The following is a 10,544-nucleotide window of genomic DNA, read 5'->3' on the forward strand; positions in this document are numbered from 1 at the left end:
GCTGACAGCCCCTCTGCCTTTGGATCGGAGACTCCGCAGCGTGATGCGGGTTCCAGATCGTTGCCTTGGTGACCTGATGTCGTCATGATGACATCCGGGTCACCAGAGCTAGGAAACTTGCAGATCATGCGCAGTGCATGATCAGCAAGTCTCCCTGTCAGTGCAGAGCTGACAGTTTCTGTAGCCTGCGGATGCTGCTTCATCTATATGCTATAGAAGCGATCAGCCTGCAAAAAATGATTGTCCCATAGTGGGACAAAGTAAAAGTTAGAAAAAAGTAAAAACTTTTTAAACAATTGTAAAGATATTTAAAAAAAAAAAAAAATTAAAAATAATAAAAAAAATCAATATATATTCTATCTCTAAATAAAAATTTGAAAAAAGATATAAACAATAAAAGTACACATTTGGTATCGTCACGACCTATAAAACTGTCCCACTAGTTAGCCCCTTTAGTGGACACCATAAAAAAAAGGCAAAAAAACAATGCCTTATCATACCACCGAACAAAAAGTGGAATAACACACGCTCAAAAAGACAGATATAAATAAACCTGGTGAACCAAACCAAAAGGAAAAAAAATCCACACTGACAGCTAATCAATCTCTGGTATAGGGTATACACGGCTTGCTGTGTGTCAAACTCGCCAGTTCATTGGAATCGGGTGCTCAATGAAAAAAAGCCAAAGTCCAAAACAATGTGCAAAAAAACGAAAAAGAGCACTCACCGTCCAAATGAATTCTTTGTCTTTATTGTGGCATTAAAATAACAGCAGGGTCCCCCAAGGAGAACAGTAGTATCAAAAGACGACGGCCGTTTCACGCTGCTGCGCTTCTACGGGTCTGATAAACATGGTACTGCTGAAAATATCATCTTTTCCCGCAAAAAACAAGTCACCATACAGCTCTCAGCGGAAAAATAAAAGTTATAGTTCTCAGAATAAAGTGATGCAAAAATAATTCATTTATCTTTTCCCCCATGACGGCACCACGGAGAGAGGGGATTCGCCCCACAGGGACAGGATACTTACAGATAAAAAGCCGGTACCTCTCTCCCACATCAGTTGGTTTCCTATCCCTGATGGGGAACCTACAGTCGACCTGGACAGCAGCGCATACCTGAGGATCGTCATAGGATGCCGGGCCCAACCAGTCCGGTCCAGGCAGTGGGGGTTCCCTGCCTCGGCTGAGGCGATTGCCTGAAGCGCCACCGCTGGGGTCAGCAGACCTTGAGGGTGTGCGGGGAGAGGTGGCGGAAGAAATGGATGAAGACCGCCTCTCGGAGTGTGTCCCGGACTTCTCCATTGCACTCGGCATCCGGGACTCCAGAGCAGGAGTGTACACGCGCGAGGGGCGTGCCCTTATAACGCGAGTGGGCACCCCAATGCATTATTGGGAAACCAGTACTGCGCATGCGCGATGACCCTGATGGCGCATTGCATTACTGGGAACCTCTGGCCAGGCACGCGGCGCTCCCTCATGGAACGGAGGATGTGGAGGTCCCAGAACAGGGATTTAAACAGCGGGCACGCCTGGAACAGTGCTTCACATGCAGTTTGGCGTCCGTACCGGCATGAGCGACCAGGAGCTTCCAGAGGGCAGGCCTCACAGGGCCAGTCTCCCCATCATGGGCAGCGGCACCGATAGCAGCAGTGGCACCAGCAGCTGCGGCAGCAGAAGAAGCGGACGAAAAAGACTCCTCCCATCGACAGCGGCAGCAGCCACTCGGGCTTCCAACACAGCAAGGGCTCCAGCGTAGTTGCCAGCTGAAAAGAGAATCCATCTTTGGGAATGGTTTGTGTGCTCTGTACAAAGGAGTTACCCGCTACATGGGGAAAGAGACTCTGTGGTTCTTGTATAGAGCAGACAATTTGCGAGGAGTCCCCGAAGTTTGCTTCAGACCTTAGGTCTTTGATTAGAAGTCAGGTGGAAGACACCCTTAAATCCCTTCAGGAATAAGGGAAGAAACGGCGGAAAGCCAAACATAGATCCCCGGAGTCTGGGTCTAGTAGTAGAGAGAGAGCGAAGTAAGTGACTCAGGTTCGCCCAGTGCATCATCTTCCTCGTCATCGTCCTCAGAAGGTGGTCGTAGCTGAGAAAATTCAGTCCTTAATTAAAAGAGAATGGAAGAAGCCAGAAAAAAGGGCCTTCTTACCCCTAAAAAGAAATACCCTTTTGAGGACCCTGTTTGTTCATTTTGGGAAAAGGCGCCAAAATTGGATGTGGCGATCACCAAAGCTTCCAAAAATTTTGCCCTACCTTACAAGGATATTTGGGTGCTAAAAGACCCCATGGATAAAAAAGCGGATTTGTTCCTGAAGGGTTCTTGGGAGGCCGCTGGGGGGCTAAAGCCAGCTGTAGCCTCCACCTGTATGGCTAGGGCACTGATGATTTGGCTGTATCACTTGGAATTGCAGCTAAAAGATAAAACTCCTAGAGACACAATTTTAAATTCTGTTCCTGTAATGAGGGGGGCGGCGTCTTTTTTTGGCAGACGCATCTGTGGACTCGGTCTGGCTAGCCGCTAGATCGGCTTCTTTTTCTAATGTGGCTAGGCGAGCCTTGTGGCTTAAGTGCTGGCCGGGGATCTTCAGACAAAATCAAAATTGTGCTCTATTCCCTGTGAGGGCGTGTTCCTGTTCGGACCCACACTGGATGATATCCTAGATAAAGCAGGGGATAAAAAGAAATCATTCCCTAACTTCTCTGGTCATTCCTATAAGCGTCTCTTTCGGAGTAGGAGATTTATTCAGAGGAAAAAAAGGAGTAGAGGCATGGGGTTCATGTTCAACAAGCCCATCGTCAACAAAAAGCAATCCCAATGAGAGTGTTTCCCGGGTGGGGGGAGGTTCTTTCTTTCTCCCAGCCTGGGAAAAAATATCCAGGAGTGTGTGGATTTTGAATTTAATAAAATCAGTACTAAAACTAGGCTTCCATTCCCCCCCATCCTTCATAGTGATCCTGCAAAGACCCTCAAAAGAGGAACAACTAGCCTTACAACGGGAGATTCTGGGCCTGGTGGAGAAGGCTGTTCTTCAGGAAGTCCCTCGCCAAGAAAGAAGCAAAGGTTTTTACTCCCCCTTTTCTTAAGGAGAAAGCCAGATGGGACATTCAGGACAATTGTAAACTTGAGAAAGCTAAACAAATGTTTGGAAGTGCAGTCCTTCAAGATGTAAACAATAAAATCAGCAGTGAAAATGCTATTTCCTTCCTGTTTCATGACTGTGTTAGACCTAAAGGACGCATACTATCATGTTCCCATCCACGAGGATTATCGCAGATTCCTCAGGGTGGCAGTCACAATACAGGGGGAGATAAAACATCAGTTCAGAGCCCTTCCATTTGGTCTGGCTACCACCCCAAGGATATTCACCAAGATAGTGGCAGAGGTAATGGCACACTTAAGGGAGCAAAATATCTTGATAGTTCTGTATCTAGACGACTTTTGCGAGACCAGAATTAAATTTGCCGAAATCCAGGATCGTGCCGAGTCAGGTACAAGAGTACCTAGGCATTATACTAGACTTGAACAGGAATGTCATCTCCCAGAATGAAAGGCTCAAAAACGGAAGAGCTGGTATCACTAGCAAGGGACATCCCCTCTACAACCCTGCGGAAGGCAATGTCACTTCTAGGGACGATGACATCATGTATGCCGGCTGTCCAGTGGGCTCAGCCATACCAGAGAATTACAGTGGGAAATATTAGCAGCAGAAATTTCTCTAGAAGGAAATTTAGAGGGGCGGTTAACCATCTCATCAGGAACAATTCTTTCACTAGAATAGTGGACGAAAGCAGACAATTTAATTTGGGGCGTTCCCTGGGTATTACCAATCTCCCAGGTCTTGACTATGGACACAAGTCCCAGGGGGTGGGGGGCTCTCCTGAACAATCAGATAACCCAAGGAGTTTGGACAGAGGAGTTGAGATCGGTATCCTCAAACATGAAAGAACTATTAGCTGTGAAGTTTGCCCTTTTACATTTTCTGAACACTCTCCGGTCCCACCACGTAAGAGTATTCTCAAACAACCGAGTAGTGGTAGCGTATCTAAATCACCAGGGGGGCACCAGATCCCACACTCTCATGGACATGACAAGGTCAATTTTTCAGCTTGCCGAGGACAACTTGGGCTCTTTGTCAGCGCTCCACATAAAGGGGGCAAAGAATCAGCAGATTTTCTAAGTCGAACCCGGCTGAGACAGGGTGAGTGGGAGTTGAAGCAGACAGTGTTCGATCAAATTGCAGAAACATGGGGATGCCCAGCCATAGACCTGTTTGCAAACAATCGGAACCGGAAAATAGATACCTTCTGCTTGATAGATCCCTTGGGGAACCCAGTTGCTCTAGACGCCCTCATGATCTCTTGGAATTACTATCTAGCATACGCCTTCCCACCAATTGCCCTGATTCCGGCAGTTCTGAGGAAAATTCAGGAGGACAGGGAAAGGATGATTTTGATAGCCCCCCTCTGGCCGAGGAAGACATGGTTTTCTTGGCTGAGGATGATGTCCATCTCTGACCCTTGGGTTCTTCCGGATCTCCCGGACCTTTTTTCCCAAGGGCCGGTGGTTCATCCACAGGTGAAAAAACTTGCACATGACCGCCTGGAACTTGAAAGGTCACTTTTGAGTAATAGGGGGTTTTCACCAAATTTAGACTCCACTCTTTTACAAAGTAGAAAACCTGTAACTACCAGATCGTACAGGAGATCCTGGGAAAAATTTATTTCAGTTTCAAGCGCCAGTTTGGGCGGGGAGGTTCCACTCACGGCCATATTAGAATTTCTATAGAAAGGTCTGGAACAGGAGCTGGCCACAAGCACTTTGAAAGTTCAGGTTGCGGCTCTAGGATCCCTGTACAATTGTGACCTGGCTGGGAATCGCTGGATAGCTAGATTTATCAAGGCCGCAATTTATCAAGCAGCTGTAGGCCCATCGTCTCTCATGGAACTGAATTTGGTCCTCTCAGCTCTGTTTTGAACCCCTATCAGAAGCCTCGCTGAAAGTTTTATCACTTAAGATTTCTCTTCTTGTAGCTCTAACATCAGCTCGTAGAGTCAGTGATATCCAGGCACTATCGGCATACTCGCCTTTAACACAGATTCGAGAAGATAGGCTTGTTCTTAAAACTGACCCGGCCTACCTTCCAAAAATGGCATCACAGGTTCACAGGTCTTAGGAGATATCCCTCCCTTCCTTCTGTCCCAATCCCAAAAATAGGAGTGAGGAAGCCATACATATTCTAGATGTCTGCAGATGCATTATCCATTATCTAACGGCCACACAGAAGTGTAGGAAGGATAGTTCTCTCTTTGTGTGCTTCCAGGGCCCTCAGAGGGCACAAAAAACATCCTAGGGCACGCTTGCAAGGTGGATAAGAAACGCTATCGCCCTGTCATACTTCTCACATGGGGCAGCCATCCCAGAGAAAATAAAGGCCCACTCAACAAGAGCAACTTCCTGGGTGGAAAGAGCCGGTGCCTCGATAGAGCAGATATGTAGAGCCGCTACTTGGCCTTCCCCATTTATTTTTTTTAACCGCTATCGGCTAGACCTAGCCTCCTCTTCAGCCCTTACTTTCGGGAAAAGGGTTCTGGAAACAGTGGTCTCCCTAATGTGCATATCTCTGCAATTCTCTCCGTGGTGGCGTGATGGAAAGAGAAAAATATAGTTACTTACCGATAACGGTATTTCTCTGAGCCCATGACTGCACCCGTTCATTCCCTCCCTTCACGTGTGGGTGTGCACACTTAGTTTAGTTAATTAAGGTTATGTTTTAAAAAATTTGCCACCCGGTGTCTCCATTAAGTTTCACAAGTAATGATAACTATTTTTATTTAGTTATTCTTGTTATTAATCTGAAGTTCCTTTAGTGCTCTGTAAAACAACTGATGCGGGAGAAAAGTACCCCCTTTTTATCTGTAGGTTTCCTGTCCGTGTGGAGTGGATCCCCTCTCTCCGTGGTGCCGTCATGGGCTCAGAAAAATACCGTTATCGGTAAGTAACTATATTTTTTTCTTTAAAATAGTTTTTATTGTATAAAAGCGCCAAAACATAAAAAAATATATAAATGAGGTATCGCTGTAATCGTACTGACATGAAGAATAAAACTGCCTTATCATATTTGCCACACACGGAATGGCATAAACCCCACCCCACCACCCCCAAAAGTAATTCCTGAATTGCTGGTTTTTGTTCATTCTGCCTCCTAAAAATCGGAATAGAAAGCGATCAAAAAATGTCATGTGCCCAAAAATGGTACCAATAAAAACATCATATCGACCTGCAAAGAACAAGACCTCACATGACACTGTGGGTCAAATTATGAAAAAATTATAGCTCTCAAAATGTTATGATGCAAAAACTATTTTTTGCAATAAAAAGCATCTTTTAGTGTGTTACGGCAGCCAAACATAAAAACCTGCTAAAAGGCCTCTTTCACGCGTCCTGATATTTCCGGTAATGGAGATGTCCGTGTCCATGTGTGTAATACTTGCGGCACAATGCGGCTCATGTGTGGCATTCGTGTGCAGCATCAGTACCACATGGACTAGTGCCAGGGAAGGAGCCAGGTGCTGAACACGGCTCTCATCATTCTCTGCTCTGCCAGCGATTGGCACAAGCAGGGGAGAATGATGAGTTATATTTAAGTGGTAAGAGACAGCAGGCGGCGGCTGATGGGACTATTACTCCCATCACCCTAACCCTGCTACTGCTAATAACAGCGACAGCAGGAGCGACTGATGGGGGTATTCATCAGCCGCCACCTGCACTATAAATAAATGAAAAAAACAGCGTGGATTACCCTGTATTTTCTATAACCAGCCAGGCAAAACTCACAGCTGGGGGGCTGCAACCCTTAGCTGTCATCTTCAGCAAGGCTGGTTATCAAAATTAGAGGGGTCCCCACGCTGTTTTTTTAAATTATTTAAATAAATAATTTAGAAAAACTCTGTGGAATCCCCCTTCATTTTTGACAGCCAGCCTTGCTAAAGCTCACATCTCTGGGCTGGTATTCTCAGGCTGCTAAAAATAGCAGCTCTCAGCTGCCCAGAAAAGGCACATTTATTAAATGCGCCAATTCTGGAGCTTTGCTCGGCTCTTCCCACTTGCCCTGTAGCGGTGGCAAGTGGGGTTCATACTTGTGGGGTTGATGTCACCTTTGTATTGTCAGGTGACATCAAGCTCATAGATTACTAATGGAGGGGCATCTATAAGACACCTATCCATTACTGATCTTATAGATACTGTACATGATAGACACAGCCAGAATAAAATATTTTATTAGAAATAAAACACACTTTTACTTTTTTATTTTAAAATAAACATAGTTATACTCATCTAACGCCTATTCCACTCATTCTCCTAAAATAAAAAAAACAATATACCATACCACTCGGCCGTTCTGTCCCACGCCATGATCCATGTCTGGCGGATAATTAGTTTTCAACCTGGACTGTGTCAACATGCGTCCGTCCAGGCTGTGAACCACTGGTGAAGAGCTGCTGGGAACGCAGTGTCAGTGACCGGAGGTGACGCTATAGAGGTTACCTCCGGTCACTGAGGCTCCATTCCCAGCCGGGCTCAACTGTGGTGATTTCAGGGAGATCCCCGCTAGGACTGTGAGTGCTCACTGTGCTAGCGGGGATCTCACCGTAGCTCAGCCCAGCTGGGAACAGAGCCTCAGTGACCCGAGGTAACCTCTATGACGTCACCCCCGGTCACTGACGCTGGGATGGTCCATAACTCTAGTATAATGAATTGGTAGTAATACATGTACAAAAAGTCATGCACAGGTATACTAGAGTATCATGATTGGGTACACTTTTTCTAGTTTGGATGGAATGCTGACTGGCAATTTTACAGCTGGGATCAGAAATGGCGTCTTCTCATATTTATACATACTTGTAAGTGAACACCAAAAAGACCAACTAATGTAGTAGCAATTACACGAAACATGCATCCCGGCAGTGTGGTGATTAGCAGAGAAAGAAGGGAGCATAATTTCCTGACCCATGGACCTTGGATGTTACCTTGGGAATGTAGGCTGGATCTGGTTTAAAAACTACCCTGTCTTCTAGAATTCGTGTAAATGGAGGATTAACGTACAAGGTCTTAATGTCACTAGCTCTACGTGCCAAAATCAGAACCACCATAATTATAGCTTTAAGCATCAGATCCTTAATATAAATTGAATCCATAGGTTCAAACAGGGGTTTGGTTAGAGCCATAATTACCAGATTCAGATGCAAAGGTGGCATTTAGCCAGATCATAGTATAGGGCGCCCAGAGCCTATATCTGAACATATTTGGCAAAAGCCATCTATATTCTAATATCGTCCTCGCAAATTCTATGCTGTCAAATGCAGATTGGACCTTGAGACCACAGGTCTGGAATCACTGTCAAGACCCGCTGCTTGGTGACTGACATTGTTTTCATCCATGAAACCTTGACCTTTTGTGCCAAAATGGGGGCATCAGGATTAGCCTTGTTTGGTCTTCCCTAATCTGTAGAACTGCTGGGATCAATGCCATGGGGAAAGGCATAGGCCAGATCAAAATCCCTTTTTGAGCAGGAACGCATCCACTGCTTGCAGACATTCCCTAGGATTCAGTGAACAGAATTTTCTTACTCTCCTATTCTGCCTGTCTACAAATAGATCTTTGTCTGGGAGCCCCCATAGGCCTACAATCTGATAAAACACTCCTTGATTCAGAGTCCATTCCCCCTGCTTCAGTTGGTCACAGTTTAGAAAGTTTGCTTTGAAATGTGCTTCCTCTTTATGTGAACTACTCTTAAGGATAAAAGGAAGTGAGACTCCGCCATCTCAAAGATCACATCAGACACTGTCATCAGGATCTGGACCTTGTTTCGCCTTGATGGTTTATATAGATGACAGTTAGCTTGTTATCTGACAAGGAGTCTTGCATGGTGATCTTGTATGGATGGAAAAAGCTTTCTTAGTGACTGTGAAACCCATCGTTGGGAGCATGCATCTGTTGAGCATTCGTGTGTGGATTTTTCAACTCAGATTTTTAAAAATCCGCTGGTAAATCGCACTTCGTTGTACCTGCAGATTACCCGCGGATTTCCAGCATTTTTTGTGCGGATTTCACCTGTGTCTTTTCACCTGTGTCTTTTCACCTGCGGATTCCTATTGAGGAGCAGGTGTAAAACGCTGCGGAATCCTCACAAAGAATTGACATGCTGAGAAAAATAAACCGCAGCGTTTCTCCCCGGTATTTTCCGCAGCATGTGCACTGCAGATTTTGTTTTCCTTAGGTTTACATGGTACTGTAAACCGGATGGAAAACTGCTGCGAATCCGCAGCGGCCAATCCGCTGCAGATACGCTGTAAAATCTACAACGTGTGCACATACCCTAAATCCAAGACTGCCATATAGAAATCTGGAAATAGGCCATAAAACTTTTATCTTAAGGACTCCCATCTTGAATGATCTGACACTTAAGAATCTAGTTAACTCCTTCACGTTTATTATCATCCTGAAAATTGCATATGCTTTTTGCACTAAACTATGGGACAGTAGAACCCCTCCTTTTCTGCTTGTACTGGGACCTCTAAGAGGACTGATTTTTCCCACTAACTCCAGGACTTCTTGCTCCAGAGCCATCTGTACACCTGCTCTTTCCAAGATGTCATCCAATTGTGAGCCAGACAGGTATTCCCCATGACTAGAAATGGAAATCTAGATTTTAATTGGATGCCTTCTGGCCAGCACTTCGGCCACAGAGCTTGACGGCTCGCATTTGTATCATCTAAGGCAGGCCTGTGCAAACTGCGGCCCGCACACCCCATCCAGCCCGCTGACAAGCACAGCCAGGGGCCCGGAGAGGGACTGATCAACGATTCTGATTTTTCTCAGAATTGTCATTTTGATTGTAGCTCCACCCCTATGGGCACCGTCTTCTCATTGGTGGATTCAAAGCTGCTCAAACTTCTGCAGAAGCATTCAGGAGGGGGGCTGGGACTACAATACTCATCTGCTGCACAAAATAGGCAAATAACTTCTGAGCGAAGCCCGATAGTCTATTAAATAGTAATTAGGAGCTGACGTTGTGTGTCTGCTGTGCTGATCAGGTCACAGCACCAGCGCTGCCTGCTTTCCCACACTGCAGTTTGCATTCAGGGAGACCAGGTAATTATCATCCACATCCCTGAGCGTTGTCAGCTCAGGCTGATAGGAGAGAACACTTGTATTCCTAGTGAAGGACCCCCTCACCTCCACTACATGCAGTCTGCAGATGGGAAATCTATGTGCTCCCCAAACTGCTCTCCTACTGTCCCACCACATACTCTGCTGCCTCCTCACCTTTTGTGTGAGGGTTAACCCTTACCTCCCCCATTGCACCCAGCTTGTGCTGTTGCATGTCCTGTGCAGGTGCGGTAAGGGTTAAGCCCCTCACGGTGCTTCTTTCTGTGATCTGTGACTTATATCTTCTCCATAGACTGCAATAAAGCCTCCCGCCTGTCACCTATTGCCCCATATGTGATGTGGATCTATGCATGTGGAACAGGGTTGGC

This window comes from Ranitomeya variabilis, chromosome 4 (genome assembly GCF_051348905.1).
Source record: "Ranitomeya variabilis isolate aRanVar5 chromosome 4, aRanVar5.hap1, whole genome shotgun sequence".
NCBI lineage: Eukaryota > Metazoa > Chordata > Amphibia > Anura > Dendrobatidae > Ranitomeya > Ranitomeya variabilis.